The sequence below is a fragment of the Schistocerca gregaria genome, chromosome 2 (genome assembly GCF_023897955.1).
Source record: "Schistocerca gregaria isolate iqSchGreg1 chromosome 2, iqSchGreg1.2, whole genome shotgun sequence".
Taxonomy (NCBI): Eukaryota; Metazoa; Arthropoda; class Insecta; order Orthoptera; family Acrididae; genus Schistocerca; species Schistocerca gregaria.
Window position 1 is genome coordinate 1,043,824,342 of NC_064921.1, and position 19,672 is coordinate 1,043,844,013.

Here is a 19,672-nt window from a genome sequence, read left to right on the forward strand (position 1 = left end):
GTCTCATCCCCATATCACGTGCATTTTAGAAAGTACAAGGAACCTCCCTCTCCCCCCCTCCCCACGTCGTCACTTTATAAAGAATCGAGCTCCCATGTGTAAAACAGGTTCAAAAGTCTGATTACAAGTAACTCACTGTGTTAAATATTTGATGTTACGCATTGTAATGGATCTTTATTTACGTGACCATTACGGCACTCCAACCCCAGTTCTCGATACCAGTAATATCGTACTACTTTTCTGCGAAGTAACAGACATATTTTTGTGACAATATTCGCATTTTGTTTTATTAATGTATAGGTACTCTGATGTATCGATATATTACAGTGATATGGTTCTTGTGAGCATTCATTTCTGTGAGACTGTCATAATCTTTGACTTACTTGTAACCGTTTTGGCGCGAATGCGCACAGAGCAGTCTTTGTAACACTTTGCAGAAGTTAAGTTGTTATTTCGCTTTGTAAAAGAACAGTCAGTTCTTGTGTTTGGTTAAAGTGGAAATTAAATATATGAAGATTGATACAAAACTGTTTTCTTGATGATGTTACAATTAAGAAGAAGTATATGTGAATTTACAAGAAGTTTAACAAAAATGTGGATCGTGGTCACCAAGAAAAAATCATTTCTACCGTACCATTGTTCTAATCTGGGATTGTTTGATCATTAAGAATTTCCTGAAAAATGCATTTGTTAGGTCTTCAAATATTGCTAAAATACAGATATGGACCTACTAGCAGTCAAAGTGGAATCACCCTAGAATCAACAAGATGAGCCATAACAACTTCGACGAAATCTACGTGGGAATCCATTCAAGATAAGTGACAAAATTAATGACATTTTTACAGTGAGTTAATTATTTCCATTCTGACGATAAAATCCACAGTCAATAACTTTGATGTTGCCCAATAAAGCGAGCATATGCTGCTTGAGCAACATTATTAATCTGATTTCTAACCTACTTTGCAAGTGGTGGTATTGTTAGACCATGCAAGTGAGGAAAATTTTAGAGAAGTTTTGAAATTGTGTTTAAAGTCTGCAGGAAGCCTCTAACTATTGTCATTACCAAACACTGGATAAGTATGGTCTGGGTACTTTGTGCTCTATTTTAAGCAAAAGCAAGATTATCACGTATCTCAATGTTTATGACGTCATATCTCCCGAAATATATAGCAAAATGATATCATTTTGCAGATACAATCAGTGATAATATGGCGAATAGAATTAGTAGTAAATAAGTAATAAATTACAACGTTATACCTGGTGTTGCGGTTTTACTGCATGAAGAACGAACATGTTGTAAGCGCTAAACCTTTCTCTTATCAACCGAACATTTTCAGACTGGCTAAAATATGCTGTAGTTAGGCGGTTCTAGGCGCTTCAGTCTGGAACCGCGCGACCGCCCGACTGCCTCGGGCATGGATGTGTGTGATGTCCTTAGGTTACCTAGGTTTAAGTACTTCTAAGTTCTAGTTGACTGATGACCTCAGATGTTGAGTCCCGTAGTGCTCAGAGCCATTTGAACCAATCAGTTTCACTTTTGCCAGATTTTTCAAAAATATTTGAAAGGGTTGCGTTAAATTGGCTTCTTAAGCATCTGACTGCAAATAGTACAAGTATACTGTCCAAGTTACAATTTGGGTTCCTTAAGTGTTCCGATATAGAGAAGGCTATTCATACGTACAGTGACAATGTAATTAATTCACCAGATAACAAATCAGAGGCGTCTAGCATTTTCTGTGACCTGTCAAAAATCCCTGACTGTGTGAATCATTCTCTTAATAAATTATGATATTATGGTGTGAGCTAAATTGTTCGAGTTTTACCTAACTAACAGGAAACAAGGTGTGTCCTTGCGAAATATCTATAGAGTAAGCAATCAGTTTCCTTCTGATTAGTAATTAATTACATGTGGTGTTCCTCAAAGTTCCATCTTGGGACCATTGGTTCTTCTTGTATACATTAATGACATCTTGTCCGTTAAGTTGTCAGGAGATTTTTTGTTTGCAGATGATAGAAACATTGCAATAAATAGTAAGTCCGGTACTGATTTAAAAATGGATGGTAATCAATTTTTCACTGACATTCATAAATGGTTTAAAGCTAACTCACTCTCATTAAATTTTGAAAAGACCCACTATATGCAGTTCAGAACCTGTAAGAGATTTCCTTCCAGCATGGGTATAACACGTGAAGACATGCAGACCGAACAGGTTGACAGTGTTCAGTTTCTGGGATTACAACTCAATAATAAATTCAGTAGGGAAGGACATACCACAAAATTGCTGAAGCACCTAAACAAGTCTATATTTGGAATGCGAATGATGTCAGATGCAGGAGATACAAATATATTCATTCTATTATGTCATATGTGATCATATTCTGGGGCAATTCGTCAAACCAATCAAAAGTTTTTGAGTGCAAAATGGTGTAATCAGACTCATTTGTGGTGCACATTCAAGAACATCATGTAGAAATCTGTTCAAGGAACGGGGCATTCTAACCACTGCTTCTCAGTATATTTATTCCTTAATAAAATTTGTTGCAAATAACATGTCTCTATTTCCGACTGATAGCTCAGTACATAATATCAATACTAGCAATAAGAACAATCTAGATAAAACCATAAAATATTCATACCTTGGTCCAAAAAGAGGTCCAATATTCAGGAACACTGCCAGCAGCTATTAAAAATTTGACTTTAGATAAAGCCTAGCTTAAACAGTGTTTTCAAGATTTTTCGATGGGCTACTCCTACTCGATAGATGAATATCTTAACAGGAACTGTTAGATCAACTTACTTAAAACCGTCTGTTAGATTTCAGTTTTGACAGCACATGGTCACAAAGGTCAAGATTGGGTGTTTAGCGTATAACAAATTCGTTTAAAGAGCATAACTATGTTTCATTCTGACAGTTTATTAAGTCTGTAAATTTTAGGGTTCCAGATTACTGTAATGTATTCACATAGTCTGACAGTCTCCTGTCAAACGATCAGTGAAGTTAGTACCTTAATCAAAGTTTCTCTGTTTTTTTATGTTATTCTTTCTGACAAGTACCACACTCTCGAGAATCATCACATTTCTGGGTCTGTGGATCGAAATCTGAACCTAATCTAATTTCATGTTACACGTCTCATTATGTGAGGCGTGTCAGAGAGAAAAAGTTTCGTAAAGGCTTGAAATTACGTTTAAAGCTTGTTGGAAGTCGCAAATGCTCTCATTATCAAATACTGCATCAGCTTAGACTGAATAATTTGTTCCCCCTGCCACAAGACAGGTACCCAAATTCCCTTTTTTGTGTTTGAACATTTCACACAAGGTTACACCTTTTAATGAGTAGACTATGATGCTATAAATTTGTAAATTCTGTCAGTAACTATATGAAACATGAAAATCATACTTTTGTCTCCTCTCAGGTAAGGGCCCTGCAACTGTATATGTGCACTGTTCATCGGGTTAGCTATTCAGAAATATGGATCGTAAAGAACTACAAAGGCCCTGAAATCATAATTTAATTGCCGGAATAGATTTTAATGACATGACAATCTCGAAGTCATCAGAGGCAAGGCATTAATTTCGCTAGATAAAGATGGGATAGGCTATTGGCCATTTTCAAGGAATTCTTGAATCCACTTGAACTGATTAATAAATCCTAGAAAAGCGTAAACCTGGATGGCTGGATTGGAATCTGAATGTCACTTGCAGCGCTTTAATCATGTCCTCACAACTGTCTACAACTATGTCGTCCGTGAAGAGCACTGGGAATAACTCTACATTTATGTGTGATGTTAAATATTGTCATTGAAGCTTCACGATAAATTAGAGATTGTATCGATTTCTGTAACATTTACATCAGATAGCTGAGAACTTTACTGACATTTAATTTATATGCACTGAAACGCACATCCCTGAGTCACCGAAATGTGTCAAGCACTTTGCATGCCAGTTTCATAAAACATTACAATATATTTATAATTCTGTCTCTCTGAACAGGGAAAGTAAGAATGAAATTTTTAGTGTTATCATAAACCGCAGTAACTGGGAGTAGGGCGTCTTGTGTAATTTGTATGGCTCTGTGTATTAACTTGGTGACAATTTTTAATTCATTGTGAATTTTTCTCGGGTGAGTGCGCAGTGCATTGGACTTGAGACAGGGCAGCAAGAGACGCTTCCAAGCAGGACGGTGACCAGAAGATGGGACACGAACTGGATGGCGTACTAAGTGTCGGCGGAGAACCCACAGGGGGCGGCAGGCACTGTCCTCCCACATGGCTACTTGCGACTAACGTCCAGCCGAAGGGCAGTGCGTCGTTGTCTGCAGTAGACGGGGGCGCCTTTTCATGTTTTCTGACTTATTTTGAAGATAAGAATCTGCCACTTGCAGAAAGAGCCTTTGCATTTCCCTTTTCAGAAATAGTAACTTCCCTACCGCGTTCAGAATTCTAACATTCTACATCTACAACAACGTACATAAACCGCAAGCTACCGTACGGTGCATGGTCGAGGGTATACTGTACCAATGGTAGTCATTTCCTTTCCTGTGCCACTTGCAAACAGAGCGACGGAAAAACAACTGACTATTGCCTCCACAGGACACTGATTTCTCCTCTCTTATCTTCGTGGTCCTTAGGCGAAATGTACTTTGGCGGCAGTAGAATCGTTCTGCAGTTAGTCTCTCAAAAGTCGCTTCTCTAAATTTTCTCAATAGCGTTCCTCGAAAAGAAAGTCGGCTCCCTCCAGAGATTCCCTTTTCAGTTCCGAAGCATCTCCATAACACTTGCATGTTGTTCGAACCTACGGTTAAAAAACGTAGCAGCCAGAGAAGTAGCTAACCACTGTAAATAAAACATTTTTGATTTTCATAGTGTTTTCCATTTCACAACCGATCGAACCCTGCTTTCGGAATAGCCCTTATATATTCGAACTCAGAATATGTTCATACTTCCTTGCTCCGACTCACAGAATATTACTTTTACGTTAGTTACATAATCTATTTCTCATTTTTCATGCTTCCATGCTCCAATTCATAGAATATTGTTTTTATTGGTTATCGAATATTTTCCTCATTGTCACTTCCCCACTGGCAATCATCACTCAGAGATCCAGATCCGAATCCGCGCTTAATCCGGAATCTTTCGCTAACGAATTGATCGTCATGACATTCAGTTACAGGCCACACGTACCGTGGATACATAAGGTGTCACTTTGATGTGGTGGTCCATTGGCTTCTGCACCGTGATGCCGTAAATCGTAAATGATGCTCTCGCCTTTTATGGCCAGTTTCCCATGTAAGATGCAAGAGGGCGTCCAGAACATCTGTCAGATCCTTGACATTTAAGTTGTTTGGAGGAAGAGACCAAACAGAGAGGTCATCGGTCTCTTCGGATTAGGGAAGAACGGGGAAGGAAGTCGGCCGTGCCCTTTGAAAGGAACCATCCCGGCATTTGCCTGGAGCGATTTAGGGAAATCACGGAAAACCTAAATCAGGATGGCCGGACGTGAGATTGAACCGTCGCCCTCCAGAATGCGAGTCCAGTGTGCTACCCACTGCGCCACCTCGCTCGGTAGCTCCTTGACAAGACCTTAGGCACAACGAGGATGGCTCCTTGTACCCGGAGTGTCCGTTCTCCAGTGCTGTTGATTTTTGTTCACAATTTCAGTACAGGCCCAGCTGTAACTCGTGACCCATGACGATTTGGTTACTAGCGAAAGACGCTACCAGTAGACCACGTGGCCACTATCAATAAGCCACTTTGAAAAGCTCGCTGATCACTTTGCGACGGTGAAGATGGTGGAGAGATCGTGACTGGCAGTCACGTGACCCTCCATCGCTGTTGTAGATCACGGATGTGTAGCGGGAGCGTGTGAGCCTGTCGGTATTGTTGAATAATCGCAGTAAGATCGGTAGACGCGGATAGTGTCACAATTGCATAAAGAAGTGGTGTGTATGCAAACGGTTACATAGCGAATGAAGTTGCCCTTTTTATTGGTGTATTAGCACGGACGCAAAATCCCCACGATTGGCGATCTTTTACATAAGCTCGAATTTCAGCGTGAACTTCACAACGAAACTTTGTCTCGAAACCTGGCAGAAAATCCAGAGAGATTCTGGTCGTTGTAACGTCCCTTACCAAAACACATATTATATGTGGTAAAAAAAAGGGAGAAAAGAATAATTGAACTGGATGATTGTAATTGCGTGGACAACGATTGTGTCAACTTTATGTAATAAAGAGAAACAATTATGTGCCATGTTTTGCTCTTGTATAGAATTATGTACAGATTTTTTTAAGACAATATCTGTGCCGGTGAGTACTGAAACCGCCACACACGATACTTATTAAATATCAAACAAAGATGAGCATATGTGACAAGTATAAATAGTAGTGACCGAACATTAATTTCTCTGTCGTCTTCTTGGAGTTACGTGAGTAGGAAGAGCCTGAGACGTTATATTGTACCCTTTCGTAGCATTCTTTTGTGAAGATTGAGAGAAGGACGCAATTAGGTACTGATTTGTAAAGGTGTGTAATAATTTAATCTGTCTAAATGTTTTGAATTTGTAATAAGCTTGCCTGGTATTTCATCCCATCCTTTTAAGACATTTTCAGCTATTTAAATATTATTCGTGGTGCAGAGCTGCACTACGAACGAAAGAGCCGCTGCCGCGGCGCTTTCAAACTCCATTAAATTAAACCAATCATACCGCAGAGAAGCGGACAGGTAATAGTAAACTAAAATTATTTATTTCAGCTTTCGGAATTGAAGGGCAGAGCAGCAGATTTTATGATGTGTTTTACATGTTGACGCGGGCTGCGGATGATATATTATCAACAGCGCAAAAGGATGATTTACCTTCATAACATAAAAGAAATCATGCTGTGCGTAGTTCTGGTCTGGCAAACATTATAGTAACAACATCTTTTTCTCTGATAATAGTCTCATGTTCTAGTGTTAGTCGTGGTACTTACTGGTGGTTCACTGTTAACAAAAACCCACTGCAAAGTTTTGATGTTGAACAAACATTGCGTACTGTAACATCAGTATTGATAACGAAATAATTTTCAGTGACCTTTTCAATAACTGTAAAGGAAGGAAGCTATGTTGAACGTCAATGCGAGTTACAGTAACAAAACAATGTTCTTTTAATAGAAAGCCACAACCAGAATAATGAGAATATAATATATTTTGTTTTGTTGAAAATTCAAAATGGTTCAAATGGCTCTGAGCACTATGGGATTTAACTGGTGAGGTCATGAGCCCCCTAGAACTTAGAACTACTTAAACCTAAGTAACATAAGTACATTACACACATCCATGCCCGAGGCAGGATTCGAGCCTGAGACCGTAGCGGTCACGCGGTTCCAGACTGTAGCGCCTAGAAACGAACGGCCACTCCGGCCGGCTGTTGAAAATTAATGATCCAAAGGAAATCACAGCACAGCATCCCTAAAAAGTATTTCACGGCTCTTTTCGTAGCAACATATTTTACCTCATATATATTAGTTATTACGCGAGCAATAAAACAAAGTAAAGAGAGCCAGTGAAATCGTATGTGAAGTATGTTAGCGGCAAGAAACAATCAATGCCTTCTGTGCGCGATAGCAATGGAGATACTATCGAAAACAATGCTACCAAACCAGAGTTACTAAACACAGCCTTCCGAAATGCCTTCACAAAAGAAGACGAAGTAATATTCCAGAATTCGAAACGAGAACAGTAGTGAAGCAACTTAAATCACTTAATAACAGCAAGTCTCCTGGTCCAGAGCTTAATAGCAATTTAGGTTCCTTTCGGAGTATGCTGATATATTAACTCCAAACTTAACAATCATATACAAGCGTTCTTTCGACGAAAGATCCCTACCTAAAGACTGGAAAGTTGTACAGGTCACACCAATATTTCAGAAATGTAGTAGGAGTAATCCACTAAATTACAAGCCTATATTGTTAACGTCGATATGCAACAGGATTTTGGAACATATATTGTGTTCGAACATTATTACCTCGAAGAAAACGGTCTATTGACACACAGTCAACATGGGTTCAGAAAACATCGTTTCTGTGAAACACAACTAGCTCTTTATTCGCATGAAGTGTTGAGTGCTATGGACAAGGGATTTCAGATCGATTTCGTGTTCCTGGATTTGCGGAAGGCTTTTGACACTGTACCATACAAGCGGCTTGGAGTGAAATTGCGTGCTTATGGAATATCGTGTCAATTATGTGACTGCATTTGGTATTTCTTGTCAGAGAGGTCACAGTTCGTAGTAACTGACCGAAAGTCATCGAGTAAAACAGAAGTGATTTCAGGCGGTTCCCAAGGAAGTCTTATAGGCCCTTTGCTGTTGCTTATCTATATAAACGATTTGGGAGACAATCTGAGCAGCCGTCTTCGGTTGTTTCCAGATGACGCTGTCGTTTATCGACTAATAAAGTCATCAGATGATCAAAACAAACTGCAAAACAATTTAGAAAAGATATCTGAATGATGTGAAAAGTGGCAGTTGACCCTAAATAACGAAAAGTGTGAGGTCATCCACATGAGTGCTAGAATCAACTATTTAAGTCCGGTTACACGATAAATGAGTTAAATCTAAAAGCCGTAAATTCAACTAAATACCTAGGTATTACAATTACGAACAACTTAAATTGGAAGGAACACATACAAAATGCTGTGGGGAAGGCTAACGAAAGACTGCGTTTTATTGACAGGACGCTCAGAAAAAGTAACAGGTGTACTAAGGAGGTTGCCTACACTACGCTTGTCTGTGTTTAGGACAGTGCCGCGCGGTGTGGGATCGTTACAAGACAGCATTGAGGGAATACATCGAATAAGTTCAAAGAAGAACAGCGCGCTTTGTATTATCGCAAAACATGGGAGAGAGTGTCACAGAAATGATACAGGATTTGGGATGGACATCATTAAAAGAAAGGCATTTTTCGTTACTGCGGAATTTTCTCACGAAATTCCAACCACCAACTTTCTCCTCCGAATACGAAAATATTTTGTTGACACCGACCTACATAGGGCGGAACGATCACCACGATAAAATAAGGGAAATCAGAACTCGTACGGAAATATACAGCTGTTCATTCTTCCCGCCGGTATATGACTTTGGAATAATAGAGAATTGTGAAGGTTCGATGAATCGTCTTCCAGGCACTTAAATGTGATTTGCAGAGTATCCACATAGATGTAGATGCATACTGTCGGAGGTGTCTACACAGAATGGTGTGTCCCTCGCAGCCTTGTAGCAAGTCATAAGAACAGTAGTAAGAAGATCCTAACCAACAGGGCCACACTGATAGCCATGATGGGGGTCCAAAGCTCGTGGTCGTGTGGCAGCGGTCTCGCTCCCCACGCCCGGGTTCCCGGGTTCGATTCCCGGCGAGGTCAGGGATTTTCTCTGCAGAATCGGTTTCTAACTCGTCGTCAAATGCAAATGACAATGAACGCAGGTCGATCTCGAACAATTTCAGAGCGAACTTAGAGAAGGGAGTTTCTCTCAAAGGACCCTTCCAGTGGACTTCTATCTTTGCCCGTTTTCAGTGGATCTTGTATCTTTGTTTCCCGTACAATGTCTTGAACCCCACATAGTCGCGTTAACATGAATATGAACCAGGACGTTTACTTCAGCATATTCAGTAATGTACAGACTGCGACCCAGAGAGAGAGAGAGAGAGAGAGAGAGAGAGAGAGACTGCGCACTTGCTCCAACAACTGACAGCGCCACATAAGCGCAACAGGCACTGAGTTCAAAACAATGAACCCTAGTTCATAATGCGTGGTTGCATAAGTGCATAATATCGAATGGGAACTACTTTCAAAAGGATAAAAATGATGCAGACGAATAAGTAAAATTCTTCCCAAAAAACAGAAGCATCCTTTATTTTGAGAACACACCTCCCCTTCACTCAATAACTCTATTAAATGAGAAGCACCTGAAGGAATGATTCAAATAATGTTGTAGACGATTTTATTCATAAATCCACTCAAATTACCACAATAACGGTTACATGCGTTCTTATGCATAAGACTAACGCTTCTTTTTCGAGTTCACTATTCTACACAATAAAATTGAAATTATGCATCTAGCCACGGGCTCCCAGAATTTAAGAAAAGTGACTGTTGTCTTAATATTCTTCTACATAATTATGTAAATTAACACACCCAAAAAGGCCACGTTTGGAGTGGTGCCATAACGGGGAAGCATGGACCACTGGTGAATGGCATCGCATTGTGTTTAGCGATGAATTACGGTACTGCGCTAAACCAGATGACCATCGGCGGCGAGAATGTCAGCGACCTGGGGAAAGATCCCATTCCTCCAATATTTTGGGGAGGCTCAGCAGTGTCACTCCTGGTACATGGTGTGGCGAAGCGTTGGGTGCGACCTCAGGCAACAGCTTGTAGTGATGGCACAAATTTATGCCTTGGATATTCTGTCCTGTCGTATCTTACCTCTCCTACTGTTTTCGTAGTTACAGGCAATGTCACCTTTTATTACGTTTTGTAATTCAGTGAGTTATGAAGTGTACCTTTTTTATACCACTGTGTAACTGTTTTAACGAGTGTTTCATTAAGAATAGATTATGTTGGCCGAAAGGAGCCGTTAACTATTATGCGTGCTTGGCCGGCCAGAGATATAAGAAAGATGAGCTGGTTCTACTGACTTATACTGTACACTGCTTTGAAGACGGTACTGCCATGTCAGTAGGCCCTCAACATTAGCAGACTACTGTTTACAATTGCTTCCTGATCTTAATTTCTGTCGAGTACACGCAGTTGTTTAAAATGGTAAACATTACTGTGCTTTCGTGGATGACACAGTGTCCGGAACTCATTTTCAGAGGATTTTCTCGTCTTAAAGATATATATGATTCATTAATACGACTATCTTTCTGTTATAGTTTCGAATAACCAAAAATTGAAGTATGTGATGTGAAAACGCTTGTTTCGTAATTCAGAACTTTCTTTAATACGGAATGACGAAACTACCGTTCCCTCTATATCATCCTCGCCACAATGCAGAGAATATATTTTGATGTGTTTGGAAGGCTGGGAGATGTAAATTTACGTGATTGCCTTATCATTTTAAATCATTCACTAATCGAGCAGTCGCTCGGCAACAGCTACAGTTAGCAAATAATGTTGCGAGAATGTAAAAGGTGAACGTCCTCGAGGTAACGTGTTTATTGTCGAAGCGCCGTCACAGATGCAGTAAGTTACTGACTTTGAAAACCGCGGCGCGAAAAACGGACAGAAGAAGAACACTTTTACACATTCTTTTGATGTACGAGATATTCTCGATGAACAGTTACTCAGTTACTCATTTTCTCTTGTCTCTTGTAACTTGTGTCGGACGCGCATGTCTTGCCGCCGTATTATTATTGTTAAAAATATTATTATTTTAATGTAAAGTAAAAGTGAAATACTAAAAGTGCAATACTGCATAGCAGTACATTTATTGTGCACGTGTATATGAAAACGTCAAAGGCATTATTTTCATTACGAGAACAAAAGTGCCAGTCAAAACGGCATTCATGTTAAATCCTTCATTGCAGTGTAAGTTCATCTAGTAATTGCCATAAATTCAGAGTTAAATGGAACTGGTTGTATGGACTATTTATTTAGTATAGAATCTATGTCTCACTCCTTCATGAAGTTATTTAATTTTCTTTATTTTTCTACCAAATAGAGAGTTCACAGTCACGAATTCTTTCGTCGAAATCGGACGGAAGTTGCATGTGGAGAAATATTTTCTCTGCGCCATATTCTACTGGTAAATGCATGATAAACTACGGTCCCTTTGGAAATTCATGTTGAGCTATCCATAAATAATTATATTTTGAATAGGCATTTACTCTCCTCTGCAATGCAACTTCCGATTGATCAGACGATCCAACCAGAAACAACCGCACACGGTCGGCGTTCGCAAATGTATTTCCACCGCTGATTATAGCTGTATGTTACAGCACAAAAGTAAACATATTGTTATAATTAGCGACTACGAACGGGGACATGTATAACTGTATGTACAGTGAGGAAACTTGAGAAGAAAAAAAGGAAGAATTTGAAATGTCGTACTTTCATTAAAGAGAAGAGAAGAGAAGAAGAGGTTTGTTAGTGCACAGACATTTTCAGTTCCACGTAACTACCGTATCAGAAAAAGTGTGGATCTATTTCCATATTGATCGTTTTTCTAATAGATAACACGGACAGATCTCCGTCCCGTTCTCATCATCTCTCATTTATATCTCTATCTAATAGCATGATCTCACCGTTAACGGTATGTATTTCGAAACTATTTCCTAATCTGTTAACATCAACGCTTCCTCATGTTTGACGTTCTTGCGTCACATTTTATGCTGATAAAACATAAGTCGTCATCCGCGTCGCACATGTGAACCTTATCATGACTGAACTTCGTATTTGCAAACAGTTTGCTTTCTCTAAGAGTGCCATCACTCCTGCTACCTCTCTGACCGTTGTGTCTTGCTTCAACTGTTTCTACAGCAATGCTACAGAATCTGGCACTTCATCAGTAGTCATAAGTGTGTTGATACTTCCGTTATGAGCAGCTGATGTGGCCGTTGTAGAATGGGGCAGATACTACCAGTTTATAATGGATGCAAACAACAGCCGTTTCTGAACATGGTGACAATGGTGACATCTAGCGCGGAACCCAACATTTCAGCAGGGACTTTCTACATGCACATGTGCAGTTTCTAGGTTTCATTGCGTCCTTCCACAAAATTATTAACATCATGTTAAGCATGTAACAGCAAACGACATGACGCGTCACATTTTATTTTAGGTCGTTGGAACGCAAAGAAGGAAGCATCATCGAAGATTGGGGTGAGAATATTATTTACTAACCTTTATAGTGTGGAACAAATATTTAATAATTTTTACCTCAAAGGCTCCCTCTTCTTACAATTAAATATCAATCCAGTGAGCATATTGGTTGGCGCCCTTGTCTGACGTCGGGTGACTGATCAACTTATGACAATTGTTACGAAAAATATTACGTAAACTGTTGGAGATTGACCGGATGCCTTAGTATTATTTCAAGAATTAAGCAACGATAGAACGCGATTGGCGTTCGGTCGTTCGCCGCGCAACAATTCGTCGCCAACCTCTCTTATTTGGAACCTGAAATAAAATTCTAAACGGCTCAGTTACTAATATTACATGAGTAGGATTTGGATACGTTACAGAGGTTAAAGCGATTATTCAACTAACTTAGAAAACAGAGCGAAAGTTACATGGAGTGCACAAAAACATAAGAAGAGAGAGACGGACAACAAACAAACTGAAGTACGGTTATAAAAAAACCTTCAGAATAGAGTGGCGGACAGCAAATAAGCTGAATTACAGGATATCTTCTTCAGTAAGTTCACGCAGTGCACATACTAACGTGATTTCATAAATTATTACAGATCTTATCTTTTCTCCTCAAGGGGAGAACTTCAAAATGTATTCAATCAAAAAACGGGTTCTTTCTAAGACTGTACAAATTGTAAATGACTTTAAAACTTCAGACAAGGTCAACGGACACTGAGGAAACTACACTACTGGCCAGTAAAATTGCTACACCAAGAAGAAATGCAGATGATAAACGGGTATTCTTTGGACAAATATATTACACTAGAACTGACATGTGATTACATTTTCACACAATTTGGGTGCATAGATCCTGAGAAATCAGTACCCAGAAGAACCACTTCTGGCCATAATAACGGCTTTGATACGCCTGGGCATTGAGTCAAACAGAGCTTGGATAGCGTGTAGAGGTGCAGCTGCCCATGCAGCTTTAACACGATATCACAGTTCACTAAGAGTAGTTACTGGCGTATTGTGACGAGCCAGTTGTTCGGCCACCATTGACCAGATGTTTTCAGTTGGTGAGAGATGTGGAGAATGTACTGCCCAGGGCAGCAGTCGAACATTTTCTGTATCCAGAAAGGCCAGAACAGGACCTGAAACATGTGTTCGTGCATTATCCTGCAGAAATGTAGGGTTTCGCATGGATCGAATGAAGGGTAGAACCACTGTTCAAAGTGCCGTCAATGCGAACAACAGGTGACCGAGACGTGTAACCAATCGCACCCCATACCATCACACCGGGTGATACGCCAGTATGGCGATGGCGAATACACGCTTCCAATGTGCATTCATCGCGATGTCGCCAAACACGGGTGCGACCGTCATAATGCTGTAAACAGAACCTAGATTCATCCGAAAAAATGACGTTTTGCTACTCGTGCACCCGGGTTCGTCGTTGAGTACACCATCGCAGGCACTCCTGTCTGTGATGCACCGTCATGCAACCGCAGCCATTATCTTCGAGCTGATAGCCCATGCTGTTGCAAACGTCGTCGAACTGTTCGTGCAGATGGTTGTTGTCTTGCAAACATTCCCATCTGTTGACTCAGGGATCGAGACGTGGCTGCACGATCCGTTACAGCCATGCGGATAAGATGCCTGTCATCTCGACTTCTAGTGATACGAGGCCGTTGGGATCCAGCACGGCGTTCCGTATCACCCTCCTGAACCCACCGATTCCATATTCTGCTAACAGTCATTGGATCTTGACCAACGCGACCTGCAATGTCGCGATACGATAAACCGCAATCGCTATAGGCTACAATCCGACCTTTATCAAAGTCGGAAACGTGATGGTATGCATTTCTCTTCCTTCCACGAGGCATCACAACAACGTTTCACCAGGCAACGCCGGTCAACTGCTGTTTGTGTATGAGAAATCGGTTGGAAACTTCCCTCATGTCACCACGTTGTAGGTTTTGCCACCGGCGCCAACCTTGTGTGAATGTCACAGCATCTTCTCCTGTCGGTTAAATTTCGCGTCTCTAGTAAGTCATCTTCGTGGAGCAGCAGTTTTAATGGCCAGTAGTGTAGGTAAAATGGAGCGTTCGGTTAGACAAGTTTGCCAATTTCTATACGCATTTTAAAGCCACTCTCACAACTTTATTAGCAGCAGAAGTGTAAACATATCTCCGGTTGTAGATGAAAATAAGAATATATCGTACAATTATAGTACATTCATGCTATATCCTTTCGAGTAACGACTGAACAACGTCTTAGTGAAGTATTTGGAGTTATGGATACTCACGTTGAAACATCCGTAGCAAGAATGAAAGAATAGAAGACGAAGTTGCTGCAGCTGGGAGCAGTGTTCTCAATATTATACTGAAGATGGGCCAAAAAATGAAAATGAAATAAATACTGGAAACAGAATGAAACATTCTTGTGAAACATTCTTGCATCCAGCAACAGCAACAGCATGGAGACCAACTGTAGAGATAAGCCTGTAGTTACAGATAACCAAATATCATACAACTGTGCATGCAGGGGCATCTTCGGCCATACAGTAATGTTACAGAAGCTATTCACGAGAGGTATTAATGAAGTCGAGAAAGGACGAAATGAAGAAGTGGAAAGATGAGCAATGGGAGGAAGAGGTCCATATACTTCAGGCTCGGCACATGTCGAGTGCGAGGAAGCAGTTGATATGAAATAAGTTTTTGTGATTTTTCTTTTGGAGTATTGTATAGGTTATTGAAGTTATTTCAGATGAGGTTACATGTTATGTTAAGGTGGGAATTGTTCAAATGTTCAAATGTGTGTGAAATCTTATGATACTTAACTGCTAAGGTCATCAGTCCCTAAGCTTACACACTATTTAACCTAAATTATCCTAAGGACAAACACACACACCCATGCCCGAGGGAGGACCCGAAACTCCGCCAGGATCAGCTGCACAGTTCATGAGCCTAGCGCCTTAGACCGCACGGCTAATCCCGCGCAGCTAAGGTGGGAATTATCTCTAGTGCGATAAGACGTACTGTTCTGAGACAGCAGACTTCTGCGGGGAGAGAACAGCCTGACAGTGTCCCTGTCCTCAGGTTGCTGTGTAGGGAAAGGCAATGCTGTTTCTATTCACAGGGGTCAGAGTGAGGGGCCCTTCGAATCACCAACTGAATGGACGTGCTCTGTTTTCCTTGTACCGAGACATAGTGTTATCCAGCTGAAGATGGTATTTATGTTCAGTATTTAATGTATGATAGTTGTGAAATGAGATAAGGAGGCTGCAGGAGGTGTATTCAGGGGTGCAACAATTAGTAAATAGTAACGGAGTACTCACGGAGGCCTCGAAGGAGCATAGGAAGGGTAAACAGAGTGACCAGGGAGGGTAAATAGAGAGTGTATACATCTACATCTATATCTACATGGTTACTCTGCAATTCACACTTACGTGCCTGGCAGAGGGTTCATCGAGCCTTCTCATACTACATCTCTAGCACTCCACTCTCGAATGGTGTCTGGGAAAAAGGAACACCTAAATCTTTCCGTTCGAGCTCTGATATCTCTTATTTTATTATGATGATCATTTATCCCTAAGTAGTTGGGTTTAGATGCTGGAAATACAATACTGAAGACCATGTAACTGGCGTGAACGAACTGTACAAAAGAATGGATGCCGCGAGGGTATAACCAAAGAAGAGTGAAGCAACTATCTAGTAGCATTCGACCTAGCAGGAAGCCGTTCAGCAGGCATTACATAGACAGTTAGGTCCGAACGTGTTGCCGCATGAGCCGGCCGGGGTGAACGAGTGGTTTCCAGGACTTCAGTCTGGAACCGCGCGACCGCCACGGTCGCAGGTTCGAATCCTGCCTCGGGCATGGATGTGTGTGATGTCCTTAGGTTAGTTAGGTTTAAGTAGATCTAAGTTATAGGGCACTGATGAGCTCAGATGTTAAGTCCCACAGTGTTCAGAGCCATTTGAACCATTTTGTTGCCACATGAACACTATCTGAAGGCGTTGAGAATGGTGCAAGAAGAAATACCACCGGAATTACAGTTGCTAGACAAGCTGACCAGACAGAATTTGTCGTTGTACTACCGTAATGCAACTGTGGGTGGGAGCACAGGTAAGACACAGTTCTCCTTACCATTGAGGATCCAGGTACCAAATTGCATGTGTTCTTTAAATGTTACACGGTGCACACCTATCCGGCGAAGCTCGCGGCAGTTGGGAGATTCATGCAGCTGAGAGTGGAGGGGCATTACTAGTGACAGGAAACTGGGATCGACATGTGGTGATGACTGAGGTTGAACATCGGCAATGTCAAAAAGGGGTGGCCACCATATTCCTCACTCGCATAATCGAGATGGATGGAAGTATACGTGTCATGCAGCTCTTGAGGGATAAAACACAGGGATGACCATGGGAATAAATGGTAATGGAACCAAAGCCGTATTTTCAGAGAGCACATTACCGCTGGGTGTGCTCAGTATATGACAGTGTAGTAGTGGTCGCTAGTTGCTAGTAGCAAAGAAAGCTCATGGGAGCAAGACGTTTGAAATTACAAGGCAGTGGATTACTCATCAGTGAGACTATTTGTGATATCATGGAGCATACGTTTTGTTTACCTGCCACAATGAGTGTAGTTACTCTGTTGAGTGTACCACAGCTGTGGCTGTACTGGCCAGCCGAAACTACAGAGACGTCATCCAAACATACCTGCCTAAACGACACCTGAGAACGAAGCCTGGTCCTTTCACTAAGTCATATGATAGCTGGGCAGGAGGGATGGATCACTGCAGAGCAGCTCTGAAATGCAGAACAATATCAGGTTGATACACGTCAGGTAACCATGACCTTGATTGTCGCAGTTCCTAGCTCCATAGTGACTGTTTTTGCTCTGACTAGTTTGTACTTATGTGAAACGACGAGCCATGCAGAAGCCGAGTCCAGCGGTGTGAGGAGCAGTCAAATGAAAACGGACACACCCACCACAACGGGACAGTGGAACGGTTGTATTCAAAAGTAATCATCACACACGTGAGGACATTTATGCCACTTGAAGACTAGATGATCCATTCCTGTCCCGTCGAAGGTGGTCAGCCATTGACCGATACTCAACCAAAGCCTATCTTGCAGTTCCTAGTCAGATTGAAACCTACGACAGCACATTTTCTTTAAGATCGCCAAAGGTTTGAATGTCACACAGTGAAAGATCCGGGCTGAATGGGAAATGTTGCAGCGTTTCCCGACTATATCGCGGAAAGCGTAGCCTTTGTCATATTCGCATTGTGGGCGCAGGTGTTATCGTGCAACAGGATGCTACTGTCTCACACCATTACGGCACCAAAACCAGTGGTGGGAACTTCCCACATCTCCCTTGCCAAAGAACTCCAAAGCTGTTCAACTAATTTCCGGTAAGCTCACGATGACCTCCGACTGCAAGGGTACTCTGCTTGTCAGATTCCTCGAGCATGACACCACAAACGATGTGCAGCACTATGGAGACACTGCATAAACTGCGACACGCCATAAAGCCGGAACACTGAGGAATGCTGTAAGACGGATTCATCCTGTTGCAAAATAACACCCCGTCCCACGGTGCCAATTGAACAAAGGCTGTGCTGCAGTAATGTGGTTGGGAAAATTACAACACCCTCTGTACAGCCCAGATCTTTCATTTTATGATTTTCACATCCTTGGTAACATGAAGAAAGACATGGGTCGACGTCAGTCTTAGTTGGATGAGGAAGTGGAACAAAATGGAAATGAGCGTGTGGCATCGTTGGCCGGGAGGCCCCATCCAGGAAGTTAGGCCGCCAAGTGCAAGTCTTGTTTCAGTCAGAATGAAATCTGACGAGGACAACACAACACCAGGTCCCCGAGCGGAAAAAATCTCCAACCCGGCCAAGAACCGAACCCGGGCTTGCTTGCAAGGGAGGCTGAGAAAGTGCAGCAGTAGGTGCAGTTGCGGATTCATCGGCTACTGACCACGTTCCGAAAAACAGGAACTGAGTGTCTCCTATCCCAATGGGATAAACATTTTAATTTGTGCAATGATTACATTTGAATGGTACCATTCAATGGAGTCACTGTGGTGGGTCTTCGGTTTTCATTTGGCTGTACTTAATAATTCCAGTACCCTTGGACTGGATTCCTCAAGCGAGGAATGATAAATATAATTATGAAGTTGGGGAGTAATTTAGTAACTGTATAGAAGTTAAGAATAGCCATCCTAATGGTATGTACTGATTTTGCACAATAAGGGTGAAGGTAATTGCAGTAGCGAACCAAGCCAAAGCAAGGGGCGAGATCTTCTCTAAGCGAGGGGGGGGGGGGGGGGGGGGGGAAGTGTAGCATCACTACCCTCCCCCCCCCCCCTCCCCACTTTAAGGAAAAGTAATAAGAAATGGTTAGAAAGCTGCCGTGAAATATTGTACGAGCAATCACAGGCTACTGGCCACACTGTGGGAATATGAGGGTCAGAATAATACGTGATCGAGGGACCAGGCAAGCCATAATACGCAGAAACTGCCTTGTTCAATAATAATCACTGTAGGGGGGGCGGGGGGGGGGGCACCACACCACGGTAAGTCTCTTGTTATGGGTGACGTGACTAGTTGCCAGGTATTAGTGAAACGTATGCACATTGGAGCGATATAGATATATCTGAACATTGAGGCACAAGATGGAGAGAAAGTAAAAAAATGCTGTAATTTACTCTCAAAGATACAAGAAGAAAATCTGTTCGACTGTCATACCAGAGGAATACTCTAAAAAGCTTTTTTTTCATTGAGAGACAAAGGACTATCTTCGAGATTCTTTTTTTACTTTTTTGTTC